Here is a 15,559-nt window from a genome sequence, read left to right as displayed (position 1 = left end):
AGGTTAGATTAGGGAGAATATAGTAATAATACAGGAATTTCTACAGGGATCAATAAGAATCGTATGTTAAATCTAGAGATGTAGTGTCATTTAGGCTTTACATAGACTGATTTGTATATTTATACAAATAGGGATACTATAGGGAGAGAACATATTACAGATAATTATCAAACATACATCTCTGGAAATAAATAAGAGACCACTTTAAAAAATGATGTTTCTTTGATTTTACCAAATAAAAAAAACTGGAATATAAACAAGAGGAAGAATGCTTGAATTTGTGCACCAGGAATGGCATAAAGTTATCCAAAAGCAGTGTGTAGGACTGGTGGAGGAGGACATGTCAAGATGCATGAAACCTGTAATTAAAAACCAGGATTATTCCACCAAATATTGATTTCTGAACTCTCAAAACTTTATAAATATGAACTTGTTTTCTTTGCTTTATTTGAGGTCTGAAAGCTCTGCATCTTTTTTGTTATTTCAGCCAATTCTCATGTTCTACATATAAATGCACTAAATGACAATATTTTTATTTGGAATTTGGGAGAAAAGCTGTCCGTAGTTTATAGAATAAAAAAAAACAATGTTAAATTTACTCAAACTTATACCTATAAATGGCAAAATCAGAGAAACTGTTTCAGAAACCGAAGAGGTCTCTTATTTTTTTCCAGAGCTGTATAGGATGAATATTATATCTATTTTTGTACACCCTTTTAACATTACAAATTAATTATGAAAGTTAAAGGAATAGTTTGGCAAAAACAAATTCTAAATCTAATTGACATAATCTATTACAGAATACTACCCCATATGCAGATGATCTGCCAAGGAATGTTTGATATCTGACGTGATGTACTTCTTTAGTTCACAACAAAATAAGCTAAAGGCTAAAGTTTCTAGGTAACAAACACAGCAATTCTTATCTCTGTAAATGCACACTTAAAAATACATGCCAAAAGAATCTGTCAGAAAACTGTGTAAACATTTTTTTTTACTTTATTTAACAGGAGATACTCCATAAACAAGGCTAACAAACCCTGAACTTGGACTGTCACAAATCTTATCTCTATAAATGCATGATAAACCAATAGTTTATTTGGTTAAAAAATCTAAAGAAAAGCTACGTAAACAATTTCAGTAAAACCTATTTAGTAAAACAGCTTGAATTATTCCTTATTTAATATGAGAAGCTAGGCTAAAGTTGCTAACAAACACAGGACAATCTCATCTCAGTAAATGCACACCTGAATGTACATGCCAAAAATCTGCCAGAAAGCTGCATAAGAAAATTTAAAGAAAAAAGGATAGACAGCTTGGACATACTTTATTCAATAGGAGATACAAGGTGAATGCTGCAAACAAACACTGAACTTGGACTATTGGTAGTTTCCTCTTTACAAATACATGACAAAATGCTAATTGGTTAAAAATCAGATTTGATAGACCTTATTTAGCAGGCGATATTAGACTAAGATTGCTAACAAACACTGTAGTTGGACTGTTAGCAAATTGCATCTCAAAAAATACATGTAGAAATGATAATTTATTTAGCAAAAAATCTATTGGAAAATTATGTAAACATTTTTATTAAACCATATATAAAACAGCTTGGATAGACCTTATTTAACAAGAGAAACTAGGCTAAAGTTTCTAAAAAACAAACACAGGACTTGGACTGTGACCAATCTCATCTCAGTATATGCACACCAGAAACAACATGCCAAAAATCTGTCAGAAAGCTACGTGAACAAATTTAGAAAAAAAAAGGATAGACTTTATTTAACAGGAGATACAAGGTGAACACTGCTTACAAACACTGAACTTTCTCTCTACAAATACATGACAACATGCTAATTTAATTGATTGCTAATTAATTAAAAGCTATGTAAACAATTAAACAATTAAAACAGACTTGGATAGACCTTATTTAACAGTACATGCAAGACTAAGATTGCTAACATGCACTGTAGTTGGACTGTTACCAAATAGCATCTCGACAAATGCATGTAAAAATGTTAATGAATTGTTCTATTGAAAGGCTACATAAACAAGTCTATTTTTGTAAGGATATTTGTAAAATCATTATTATGCAGGAGATGCAAAGCTAAATTGGATTATACTTGCCAAAATAGGAACTAAAAGTGGTTAAACATGTTTAACCACATTGGTTAAAACAACTTAAACAGATTGGAATGGAATGGTCCTACCATTGAGCTCTGTGAAGAAGTCTTGCTTATTAGATTATTTTAAGTTTTAACATGTTTTTAACCACACTTTCATGGATGTTTGGATATGTTTTAAGCAGGCTGAGATACTTTTTACAGCATGTTGTTTATGACCGTCTAAGTTCAGTGTTTGTTCATTAGCACCATTAGCCTAGCATCTCCTAGCCTAAACTAAAAAAAAGTACATGCATAACATATCAAGCATGCCTTGGATGATCTAGTGCACATGAGATAAGCGATAAATCATGTTTATTTAATTATTTTCACTGAGCTATTCCTTTAAAAGATGAGCGATGGTGTATGCGATGGGGGATTAAGTGTGAAAAATTTAAGCAGGGATTTGTTTTATTCGTGAGCTGTCAAAAACCCAAAACGCTGCAGCAGCAGCCTGAGTTGCGATTGCTGAATTTGGCAGTCAAATAAGAAGCTTGCCCACAATTACGCCGTTTCCCTAGAGACAAGGACACTACAGCCTTAGCCTGCCAAAGATCTCACCGTCAGCGAATTCTGTGAATTTCTGTGATTTTTTCTGTTTCATCAGCCCACCAGCATTGCCTTCAGATCTCATATCACCTCATCTCATATTCACATATCAGCCAGGGTGCTGCTGTGATCACTGAACATATGACTGCATCTGAACCCTTCAGGAGGGGGTGATAAATCTGACAGTCTGACAGAAAAATCATTCTCTATATGCATTCTTGTGCCTTCTGGTGCATGTTGATTAATCTGAACCAGTATACCAGTTCAGGGAGGATAACGATCGATTCCCAATACGTATCTTATTATGGCTGAAGCAGGAACCAATAAACCAATAATTTGATGTAATGATGCAATAATTTGGTGTTAGTATTAACATCTAGAGATACGCTTATAAGAGAAGCTTATATTTGCAATATATAATCCAATCCATATTAATCAACTTATAGTATATGTATAATAATCAGCTGTAATATTAGCACAACCTCCATAGCCATTGTCCATTTTTGTCAGCTCCACTGAGCATATAAACACTTTTGTAGTTCTATAAGTACAGACTGCAGTCCACTTGTTTCTGATAAGGACCTCATAGAACAATCACAAAGCAGGTATTATTATTTGGTGGTGGGTCATTCTGAACATGAAGTTGTGTTGGCATGCTAGTAGTGTGTGCTTTACTGGTACACTGAGTAGATTAGACAGTTTTGATGCGGTCTCTGGAAAAAATAAGGGACAAGAAATGATGAGTTTCTTTTATTTTACGAAATTAAAAAAATCTCTGGAATATATACAAGAGGAAGATGGATAATCACAAGCCATCAAAACAAGCTGAACTGCTTGAATTTTCTACCAAGAGCGGCATAAAGTTATCCAAAAGCAGTGTGTAAGACTGGTGGAGGAGAGCATGCCAAGATGCATGAAAACTGTGATTAAAAACCAGGATTATTCCACCAAATATTGATTTCTGAACTCTTAAAACTTTATGAATATGAACTTGTTTTCTTTGCATTATTTGAGGTCTGAAAGCTCTGCATATTTTTTTGTTATTTCAGCCATTTCTAATTTTCTGCAAATAAATGCTCTAAATGACAATATTTTTATTTGGAATTTGGGAGAAATGTTGTCGGTAGTTTCTAGAATTAAACAACAATGTTAATTTTTACTCAAACATATACCTATAAATAGCAAAATCAGAGAAACTGATTCAGAAACTGAAGTGGTCTCTTATTTTTTCCAGAGCTGCAAATGTGTCATTATTACTGGGTCTAAGAGAATGCTCTACCAGCCTCCAGTCAGATCTTGTGTTTTTCACTCTGCAGTTTTTCTCCCTGGTGGAGGTGTGGATTTCTAACACTGAATCATTACAGCGGCGCTCGTTCAGCTGTGTGCTTACTGATCTCGTCCTGAGTTCAGCTCTCAGCTGACAGCTAAAATAATAGATAAAACTGTGAGCGAATACGAATTTGCTTTGATTCCGGCAAGTCTGTTTTGATGCTGATACCGATCTCTTCTATCTTTCTTTAAAAAGAAGCTTTTGTAATATAATGAAATGTGGAATATTATCTGATATATTCACAAACAGCTTTTCAGACTACTGCAACACTCTACATGCTCTACTTATTCCACCCTTACTGACATTATTTGGTGTTATCCAGTGGTTACTGATAGATAGACTACTTTACTATGTGTGTGACATATATAAATCTTTTTTTTCTTATCTCTATCTGATTTCACAATTTCTGCTGATATTGATCACAAACAGATAGATAGCCAAGTATTGGATTCGAATTGAAAATAATGATCGACTCTTTATTATAGAATCACAAACAATAATTACATTTTAAGTACCCACTCATGTGGTTTAACTTAGACTGCTGCAAAAATTACTTTATTGACTTACAATAGATTGACATGACTTCAATCTATCATTTCTGTTGACCTCACTATTACCAAGCGTGTGTACTTGCATGTTTGGTTTTATAAAAAACATTAATATTTAAAACAAATAACAGCATTTAAAAATATGCTGCAAACTTATGACACTGCCAAAATGATAAATTATAAATGTTATGATAATATTTAAATGAACTAGTGGTGACACATTCTAAAATTATTGCTGATCTGTGTCCATATGAAACACAAACACACAATTCTTTGCTATTAAAGGAGAACTCCGGTGTAAAATTGACTTTTGGTATAGTAAAACATGATAAAGAGTACTAAGTTTGAATAGCCCACCTCCGTTCTCCCGCAGCTTTCCGAGATCCAGCAATTTTGTGCAGTTTGTTCATACAGGCTAGAATGGGTTTAAACGGGGCATATTTTGTAGTACTGATTATAACTTTAAGATGGCGGCACCCAGAGATGTAGGTTATGCTATAGGTTGTAAACAGTGTTTTTTAATAAACTTCTTACACACTTTTAAAGTTCTTAATGCCTTATTTTAAGTGTCAGGGCTCTCCGGATTCTACCAATGAGGTGTGGAGCTATATTTTGAGCCTGAATAACAGTGTAAAAAGTGATTTATCTGCAGTGGCAAAATATGGCGTGCTAAAACCCATTCTAGTAGGCAGAATTTACTAGTGCTAAGTGTTGCTAGCACTGCTGCTAACTGTGGCTAGTGCTGCTGCTAACCGTGTCTAGCGCTGCTGCTAACTGCAGCTAGTGCTGCTGCTAACTGCGGCTAGTGCTGCTGCTACTGCGGCTAGTGCTGCTGCTAACCGTGTCTAGCGCTGCTGCTAACTGTGGCTAGTGCTGCTGCTACTGTGGCTAGTGCTGTTGCTAACCGTGTCTAGCGCTGCTGCTAACTGTGGCTAGTGCTGCTGCTAACCGTGTCTAGCGCTGCTGCTAACTGGCTAGTGCTGCTGCTAACTGTGGCTAGTGCTGCTGCTACTGAGGCTAGTGCTGTTGCTTACCGTGTCTAGTGCTGCTGCGGCTAACGTCACTTAAAATGCACCTTATAACCCGGTGTACCTTATGTATGAAAATAGACCAGAAACTTTATAATCTTTATAATCTGGTGCACTGTATAGTCCGCAAAATACCGTTAAGATTTTTATGTAATAGATTCACACCCTTTTAACCTGCATATACCCAACTTAATAGTGAAAGTCTAGAAGTGAGGCTAAAAAGGCTAAATTTTGTTGCCAGAAAAGCAAGCAGGTGCTATGAGGGTGCTAGCCTAAATGCTAACCCTACCAACTAAATGTAGTGTCTTCACTTTGCTCACAACAACCACAAGGTTAGCAACTCACTCTTGTCAGAAAATAATTACAGTGTACTTGTTACAGTGTTAAACAAGGATATGCTATGCTATGCTATGCTATGCTCTGTAGCTTCTATAACGATTGTGGTGCTGTAAGCAAGCTAATCAAACTAGAGCTAATCATTTAATCTATGTGTCTTTCGTAAAAGGAAAGTGAGTGTGTTTCATTCTGAGGTAAAAAAAATAAATAAACAGGTTTGCAAATATGTTTGTTAAACTGCTTGAGCATTTTTTACCCAAAACAAAATCACATACTAACTATTAATACATCATAAACAAACTAAAATAGCCAGTAAACGCATTCCAAGGAACATACCGCAATTTGAAATAGTTCAAAAAATACTTTTCACTATTTTTACGAGACTCTTAGTTCTTTTTTGGTACTGTACAGAACCCATTTTGAGTAAACCCCAGTAATATTTACAGCAGTGTGTTTACAGTGTTCAAAATAAAACCATGATAGTGACTCTATTCACCCTTTCGATTACAGCCAATTCCTGTTTTTGACTCTTTCGTGGTTTTAACTTGTAATCAGTAGCGCCACTTTCTCAGCTGTGTGTTTATTTATCTTGTCCTGATTTCAGCTCACTGAGGTGATGGCTAAAATTGTGCTGGAATGTGAGTTTGCTTTGATTTGTCGGTCCTCACACCGATACTCGAGTCATCTGCTGGGCTAAATATATTTGAACAGCCAGCGAGCCGTGCCGTGTTGTGTTGTGTAATGATGGTTGAAGAGGAGCCTGGAGCATCTCACTGAGAAGTGTTCAGAGTGTTTTGATGGCTGGCTTTTTCTGAAGTTCAGAAGGCACTAGATGGATATCAGATAACAATGTTTTTTAAATGAGGCGTTTGATGAAATATAAGATATTAATCAAGGGAACAAGCTAAATATATCATCTTACATCGTTTTGTATCTGTATTTGTATTGTTTTTTTTTTTTGTTTTTTTTTCTCTGTAGAGTTGACCAGTCTTTTTGTCTTATAACTGTTATTATATTAGTCTTTTATAGTATTATTAAAATAGAAGTCTCCAAAACAAGACCAATCATGGTCTTCACATTTTTTTATTTTGTGCTATGATGATCTAAACTAGAGCTGTGTAATATATCGTTTCAGGATGGATATTGCAGTGTATATATGTGCAATAGTTACATCGCAGGAAATGCAGTTTTTTGTGCAGTGTCAAATTATTATAATATTTTTTTGTTTGTTTTGGTGCCTAATACCAAGCAAATCCATTTACATGACAGTATATACCATAATAAGTATTATTTAAACATAATTCCACTTATGTTTAAATAACAATTGATACACAGTTTGCATTATTAGAATCAATAATGTCTGGTAAAATTTGGTAAAAATCTATTGCAGAACAATAAAATATCGCAATGTACATTTTTTTATAATATCATACAGCCCTACTCTAGATCTAGGGGCCTGTTTTAGCGATCTTTAGACCTGCCATTAACTGTGCACAACGCAGCTTGGTATAGGGTGTGACAGTGTGTCTTGTACTTTACAGGAAAAGTACACCTTGTGCGGCTCGAAACGCACTAATTCTCTTAATTAATTATGGGTGTGTTTTGGGCATAATGTGAAATAAACCAATCTGCGTGTAACTTGCCATCCAGTTTGAAGTTTAACAAAATCCCTTTAATTTTAGTTAACTCCAAGCTCAGTTCAAATATGAAAAATGATGCAAAAAAATAAGAGAAGTAGTTTGGGAGTGTGGAAGGGGCACAGGGTGATGTATGGGTTTCGGGGTGGGGCAGAAGGTAGAGCTGATTGAACTGAGTGCCTCTGATAACGATCAGACGCAGATGGTTGGACATCATCCAGGGGGGTATTATTGATTGACTGATTTGACTGATTGGACAAGTCATTCTCGCCTTTAGCACAGTTGAACCTGTGTTCAAGTGAGACAGGACATTACATTTCCAAAGTTGTGTAAGCATTGAACTTTAACACGAACCGCGACCAGAACAGCGGATGTCGTGGCAGTTTTGCAGGGTTTTGTTGGTACTCAGTACCAGTGTGGCTGAAACACGATGAGCATGTAACAGCCTCTAGGGCTCGAGAGGCGTGAGATAATTGATCATACTATCTCCTGCCATCGATTGGAACAGCTACTGTATGTTGCAGCACTAAATTACGGAGACAGTTTGTATTTATTCACCCTGGGTTTTCTAAACCAGGGACATCGTGTTCTCTTAGGGAAGCGGACAGAAAAACAAAACAACTTTTCGGACTCTTAACGAATGCCTTATTTGTAAGAGTCTGGTGCAGAGCAGATGTCCTAGGGAAAAGTTTTGTGGTGTGCAGCATTAATGTGAGGATGGAAGTGAGAGCCTGGTTTGTTTTCTACAGCGAGATGTACCTGAAACCATACTGGCTGGTTTCATTTCAGTGCAGAAAGCAGGCTTGTTATGGAAGTGTTGTCCAGCAGGTTACGAAACACCTCCCGCGGTAGGACAGTTGCCTCAGGCACTCTTCAGGGAAAACGTCAGGCATCCTGCAGGAGTAGAGAAGATGCCGTGTGACTGGAAAACATTTCCAGCCTATTAAGTCAAGCGTACTTTTGGGATTACTTTTCACACTGAATAAGGGTGTATTTTGGAGCAATGCCATAGAAGAACTGCTTTTGCTTTCCTAAAGTACAGTACTTTTCATTGGTTCCCTAAAGTTCTTTTCCTTGGTTCCCTAAAGTAACTTTCACTTTTACCTTTAAAACGTAACATTTTACGATAAATAGGATGTTTATGAGAAGAAGCTTCAAGAAATTTCAGGAACCTTCACAAAATGTACAGGTTCTTTATATTCTTGCCCAAAAAACTGGTCCCTGTCGAGAGAAGAATTTTCAATAGAATACGACTCTCTATAGCAGCTAACCATGAAAACATTATCATTCCTAATGCCATTTCAGTCCTGAAGTTACCTCAGTAATGATATTATAATCAAGAATTTACTTTAGCAGTGCTACTCCAGTCACAAATTTCCCCTTAGCAGTGTACGTTAAGTCATACATTCAAGTGTTTAGATTATATATTTATCTCAGCTGTGCTATTCTAACCATAAATTTACCTCGGTAGTGCTATTCTTGTACTGAATTTACCTCAGCAGCGCTATTCAAATGACATGTTATTGAAATGCACAAAGTGAAATGCTGCCAGTCCTTTGGTAAACAAACAAATGCAAAGGATAATTTAGCTCAGCAAATGATACTATCCTAGCCCTGCACAGCTTGTATCTTTCAGCTGGAATACAGACAGTTTGTGAAGAGCGTATGATTGCTGCTGCTGCTGAAAAACCCTAACATTAGAGGAATGTCACTTTAAATGAATTAGTCATTGTTCGATATAAGTTTTTATATAGTTTTATATTTATGCTACAATTCAGTAGCATGTACTGCCCATTAATAGCACACTCTAAGTCCTGTTGTCTGTTATTACTGTGAGTTCTGGAAAAGTTCTCATAAGCTGGTGTTGATGGGCTACTTCAGCTTTACTCAAAGTTCCTTTAAAGTTCCTTCCAGTTCTTGATAAGGTCAGCTGATTGATTTAGACTGACTTGCTTACAGAGCCACTATCGCCCACTCTCCTTGACAGGCTGTGCTTATCAGGGATGTACTTCAGAGCGTCCTGTCACATCTTCTCAGGAGTCAGTGTGGTGAAGTAGAAAACAGGACAGAAAGTTGTTCTAGTGAGACTGATGCTCAGAAACTTTGGGGCTCAGAAGCCCCAATCATGATGCCGTTTACGGCAGATTACATGCAAATGAATCAGTGTCAACCTCAATTTTTCCATTTATTTCAATGGGTTCTAAACCCACTTTAGATCATTTCTGCTGGGACTTAGACAGACCAAAGTGAATTGTTTCCATGAAATCAACCCCAAATCACTGCTGCTCGCAAGTTGGTCTGTGTGCATTTGTTGGGGGGAAATACATTTGTTTGAATAAACAGTTTTTGTCCTATTTCTTAAATACTCTTTATACACTGATAGAAATCAGTAAATCTTAAATAAACCATGATTTAAAAAAAAGAAAAAATTGAACCTTTCCTATTGAGTATTAAGGCCACATATCTGTAAAACTCTTTCTTAATTTGGCACCAAAATAAGTTTCTGGGTGCCATGCTAGCCTGTCTACCTGCCTACCTCATGACTATACTCTATGACTATGCACTTGCTTCGTTACACTGAGATAACCTCACAAGCCTGCACTGTTAATGACAGACAGAAAGATAGATAGAAATAAAAATAGACAAGACCTAGAAAAGGCTTTGACACAAATTAGATCAGGGCTCTAGACTAACTTTTTGCACTGGTTGCACCAGTGTGCCTAACTTTTTTTCTTAGGTGCACCAGCACAAATGTTAGGTGCACACAAATTTTCGACTGCATTGCCTTTAACACTGCAGTTTTACAGGTTGACTATTTTTTAGCACTGTCCATCTAGGCAATATGACTTGAATAATTAACTAACAATCTGATTATTAGCATAAAGTTCTTTATTTGAAGCACAATTCTAGGAGAAAGGTAATATATGGAAAATGTGTTTGTGTTTAAAGTGCTTGCCTGATCTTAAATTTAAGCTTCATCTATCTTCTCAAGAAAATAAATAAATAAAAATAAAGTAAAAGTGCAAGTTTTTTAACGTCTTCAAACCGAACATCAAATAGCCTGATATCTTATAGATTATCCTGCAAAACCCCAGACCAATTTTATATAGTTTGATGCACTTTGTTCACTTAAATAACAAAGATTTTTTAGGAAAAGGCCACACATGCCAGTGGCTACACAAATATGTCTTAAAGACATTTTTATAATAATAGTTGAAACGTGTTGCACAGCAGTTATAATCTATACCAGCCCTACTTAAAACGCCTAAAATTAGATGCAATTAGTAAGAGAATTTAGATATTTTACCATATTTGAAAGTGTACTTAGTAAAGTCAAAATAAAATAAAATTTATTTTCTTTATTGTTCTTGGGTTACAAATGTAAGTTAAAAAGCTGATCTGATGACTTTTTTAATGACACGTAGCGGAAAGTGGATTATCTGCAATATGGCTAATCCTAGCTGAATGAATCACTGTTTTTTTGAATAACAGATTGATTTTATAGTGCTGATTAAAGTGGGTAGGATCTGTTGTTTGATATTCGATGTGGATTATGGCTGTAGTTCACTTGAGATTACTTATTACATTCAGAATGCCGGAATGCAGCTGACGGCTCGATGCTAGCTAGGCTAACAGACTGCAGATATTAATGGAGATGGCTAACAGCTAACTAGCAATGCTAACTGTATTTCCGACAGACATAAATCATAAATGTGACATATAGTCATAAATGTGGATTATGACTATAGTTAACTCCAGTCTGTAGTTAATACCTTTTCAACACCAGAATACAGCTGTCGGTCCAATGCTAGCTAGGCTAACAGACTGCTGGTGTTAATGGAGATGGCTAGTGGCTAACTGGACATGCTAACTGTGTTTCCAAGGCATCACATTAGTCATTACAGAAGGAGGCATGTGTGGTTCTTTATATCATTACTTCAGAGAACTGTTGTTTTTCAGTATATAAAACGGTATATTACTTTCTTACAAGCCTGAACACCTCGTATTACTCTATCTGCACATTAGAGGCCAGCAGTGTATGTTGTACAGAGTCTGGTCTATAGCCTTATCTGAATTGGCAGGTGTGCTACATTGTTTTTGTGAACTCTCAGAGTGTTTTTTTAATGCCTCTGACAGTGGGAGAGTGCATTCAGTGAGAGAGAGATGCAGGGCACAGTTTGGGAGGAGTGCAAGTCTGTTCTGTCTGAGGATCATCGAAAGAGAGGAAAGAAAAACACTACAGACAGACTCCACTTACAATGTTGCTGTTTTTTTTCTTTTATCCCTTCAGTGGTTTAATTCATGCTATATATCATTCTAATGCAAATGACTTTCTTATTCTTTCCTTTCCTTCTCTATAGCTGTTTCAGGATAGTTGTATTTTCATTTAAATCAGTTCTTAACACACCAAATTCAAAATAATAGCTGTAGTTTGGTTTCATGCATATGTTTTGAGTAAAAGCGGAGGCCTGATTGAATATGTATGTTTGGTAATTTGATAGATTGGTTTGTAAAAAACATTTTGGTAGGAATTTTTCATTTCAGAGCAGATCTATATAACAGTGGCATGCAAACATTTGGCAGCCCTTGTATCTGTTACTGTAAAAAGCCTTCAAAAGGCATAAATATGAAGCATTTTTTTTACATTTTAAGAAAAAATGGTGCATTCTTTTTCTTTTGAACAATTTTAGAGTAAAAAGTTTGGGCGCCTTGGGAGATTTGAACTGTTAGATGACTTTTACCATGGTCTCAGACCTTAATAACATAGTTAAGACTCACAGTCAAAGCTTTATAAAAAGTCTTCAGACCTTGTCCCAACAATCAGCAGCTGCCCAGCACTCTAACCCCTAAAATAATGGATGCCCTTAAAGCAGGAAAAAGCTGTAAGAAGATTGGAAAGTGTTTTCAAGTAGCTGTTTCCTTAGTTTGTAAGGTAATAAGACAAGTCACCAAACAAGAATAGTGAATATGAAGTTAAAGTCTCGAAGACCAAGAAAAGTTTTGAAGTTTTGAAGTTCAGTACTGTATAAATCTTGTTTGGGAAAAGTTGTGGAACAAAATAATTCAAACAAACCAATCTAAGTCATAAATAACCTGATACTCTTATGATGAATGCATCAATTTTGTCTAGTATGAGTTAATTCCTTTCCATGACCTATTCACAAAGTATGACAAAAAATGTATGTATGCTATAAATGTGACATGTTTTTGTTTGCCTTCTATAAACTCCAGAATTCTCATAAATTTCCACTCACTCTTAGTGACACTGACTTTAACTGAGAACCTTTGTAGTTAAGAAGATGAACAAAGACAAGGCCAGGCTTACATGGCCTTGCTTGTTTTTTTTTTGTTTTGTTTTGTTTTGGCTCCCATCCTTAAACACACATATGGCCATCACATATGGCACCATACTCTCCTGACTAATTAGTTGTGTGCTGTTCTGAACAAATTCATCTTATATTCAGAGTTAGGAGCTTGTTTTACTGTCATTTGTAGCCTTTAAATTACTTTTAGCCTAATTGGAGTGAATAACAGCCATATGCACATGCTGTGCCTTTTGGTGGTCATATTGTGGTTCACTGTTAGATCACTGTTAACCCAATATATTTTTAAAATATGGTCTATTAATACACTGTCAGTAGGTCACTTCTGATGACTGTGTTCATGGCTATACCAGAAACAAGTTCAACACAATAATATGAAACAGAAGTTCTAGCTTTATTAACCAGAGCGTTAGACAAAGGAGAGGTCAGGCAGAAAAGGGTCATAACAGGCAAACAGTCACAAAACAAAGGGCAGGCAAAAATCAAGGTCATAAACAAAAACAGATGAAAAATACAAAAAGGAAACTACGATCAGCGAAAACACTTTATATGAGGATAATCCGTCAATACTCAGCAAAGGCAGAGAGAGAAATGAGCTGCTTAAATAGTGCTAGTAATCAATGTGATTAGTTCCTGGTTGTGTCAAGTGTGGTGTCATGTGATCAGGAGTGTGTGCGCTGTCAGAGTGAGGTGCATTATGGGCAATGTAGTCCGTTGACTGTAGATCGCAGGTAGAGCTGAGTGTGGGAGAAACTACAATACCCAGCGAGGCTTGGTGAGTGACAGGAGCGCTAACAGCGCCAGGCGTGATACTTGTTTTAAAATGTATGTTGGAATGGCTGCACAGTTTACTACATGCTGAAGCTACAATGCTAATGTGGCTAGCAAGTTTTGTGAAGTGCCTAAAGTGACTAAATAAATTAGCCTCTTGTTCTCATCCTCCTTTCCTTTAGTTTTTACACAGGATATTTCAATTAGCCTCTTTTCATTGTCCACTTTTCCTTCAGTTTTTTTCAGATAGACTCATCAGAGCCTGTCTGTCAGCGATTTTTCATCTGCCTCTTTCTCTTAGTCTCTCTTCCTCAGCCACTTTTTCTCAGCCTTTATTTCTCTGACATTTTGCTTTCAATCTCAAACTCCTTTTACTTTTTTATCTGCCTGTTCTCATTTATCTTCTTTTCTTTGGCCTCTCTTCCTCAGATTCTTTTTCTGAGACACTTTCATTTTTATCTTTTTTTCTATAGTATGATTTTCTAAGCCTCTTTTTCTTCAGCCATTTTTTTCTAGCCTCTGTCCTTTTATACTCATCCCTTAGCCTTTCTTTCTCAGCCTATCTTCCTCAGCCTCTTTCTCGACCGCTTTTCCTCAGCCTATTTATTTCTCAGCCTCTATTCTTTCTTTTGCACTTCAGCCTCTTTTTCTTTCCCTGTTTCCTTTTAGCCACTTTCTTTTAGCCTTTCATCCTTTTAGCCAATTGCTCTGTCTTTTTAACTTAGTTTTTACTTTAGCTTCTTTCCCTTCTTTGAGTCTGTTTAGTCTGCTTACCTTAGTCAGCATTCTTCAGCCTTGTACTTTACCTCTTAGTCTCTTTCTCTTGGCCTCTATTCCACAACTTTTTTCCCTTCCGATTCTTTCGTTCAGCTTTTCTTTCAGCCTCTTTTCTACAGCTTTTCTTAGCTGCTTCTTCAGCCTATTTTTTTCTAGTCCGTTCCACTTCAACCCCTCTTTTTTATCATCTTTCCTTCCAGCCTTTTTCCTCTTATCGTTACCTTTAACTTTTGTACCTTTAGCTTCTTTTTCTTAACCTCTTTTCCTCAGATTTTTATTGTGTTTACCTCAGCCTCTTTTCCTCTACTTTTTTTGTACAGCTTTTTTCTGTTCTGCTTTTTTACTTTACCCTCTAATTCTCCCCTTTTTGTCTGCAGCTTCTGTCCCTCTAGCCTTTATTTTTTCCACAGCCATTGTTATAAGTTCAGGTCCCTGTGTGTACTGCACCAGAGCAGGAAGAGTAAATGCTGAAGATCCAGGCTGGTGTTCTTGCAGCATCTTGGGGCTGCTTATGTAGGAAAGGATCTCAGTCGTGGTCCTGGTGGACCCCCACACAGAGTTTTGTGTTTTCCACTCTCCAACCCACCTGATTCAACACATCGGCTAATTAGCGAGGCCTTTTTTGTGTTGAATCAGATGTGTTAGAGCAGGGAAAACAAACAGAAAACTGCGCGGTGCGGGGGTCCCTCTGGCCCGAGAGTGAGAAACACCGTTCCAGGATCTGTTTTCCTAACTTAGATAAGCATAAACAGGACATGGTTTCTGTCCTAGTTCTGCCAGTCTGGTGTTCTTAATAGATCTCACGTCCCTGCCTGCCTGTCCTCTGATCTGCACCATTATCATTAAATAAGATATAACAGACTAAACATGACATTTACTGATGTGGGAGATTAGCAAACAGTGGATTACAGCGCTGCAGTGGTTTAGTGCTCTGGGTATTTCTCTGACCGTTAGGGAGTGTATCTCTGCTCCTCAGTGAAACTGAAGCCACTTTTCTCTGTATTATATCTAATAGAGATGATTTTGGTTCTGTCCTTGAGTGAACCCATGCTAACTACCCGAGCATCATCCTACAACATTTGGTGACATTTCAAACA

At 36.6% G+C, this 15,559-nt stretch overlaps 1 protein-coding gene across 14 annotated transcripts in view; it reads left to right on the top strand.

The window, feature by feature from the left end:
- Positions 1–15,559, top strand: part of kcnt1b (potassium sodium-activated channel subfamily T member 1b) — a 144,770-nt gene that overhangs the window by 45,933 nt on the left and 83,278 nt on the right. The gene's annotated exons all lie outside the window — the stretch shown is intronic.

Source organism: Astyanax mexicanus, chromosome 22 (genome assembly GCF_023375975.1).
Source record: "Astyanax mexicanus isolate ESR-SI-001 chromosome 22, AstMex3_surface, whole genome shotgun sequence".
NCBI classification, from domain to species: domain Eukaryota; kingdom Metazoa; phylum Chordata; class Actinopteri; order Characiformes; family Acestrorhamphidae; genus Astyanax; species Astyanax mexicanus.
Note: the sequence above shows the minus strand (reverse complement) of the source record. Positions and strands in the feature narration are given on the sequence as shown.